Source organism: Sinocyclocheilus grahami, unplaced genomic scaffold, assembly GCF_001515645.1.
Source record: "Sinocyclocheilus grahami isolate Dianchi unplaced genomic scaffold, SAMN03320097.WGS_v1.1 scaffold6894.1, whole genome shotgun sequence".
Taxonomy (NCBI): domain Eukaryota; kingdom Metazoa; phylum Chordata; class Actinopteri; order Cypriniformes; family Cyprinidae; genus Sinocyclocheilus; species Sinocyclocheilus grahami.
In genome coordinates, this window is record NW_015511137.1 from 2784 (window position 1) to 3068 (window position 285).

Genomic DNA, 285 nt, shown 5'->3' on the forward strand with positions numbered 1-285 from the left:
TGACCATATTTTAGTTTTTCAAAAAGAGGACAGTAGGGGGCGGGGACAGAGGCGGGGCTTCACCTAACAGTATACGTAGCAAGTTTTTTTTTGTTTGCTCATTTTGTTTTTATAATAAATAAAAATGAATACAAATAGAAAGAATAGAAAAAAATAGGTAATGCTAGTGTTAGAGAGTCATTTTTAATTAAAAATAAAACATGTCAATAGAACAGAAAAAGAATAGATAATGCAAGTGTTAGGTCATTATTTATAATAAATAAAAAGAAAATAAGTAGAAAGAAT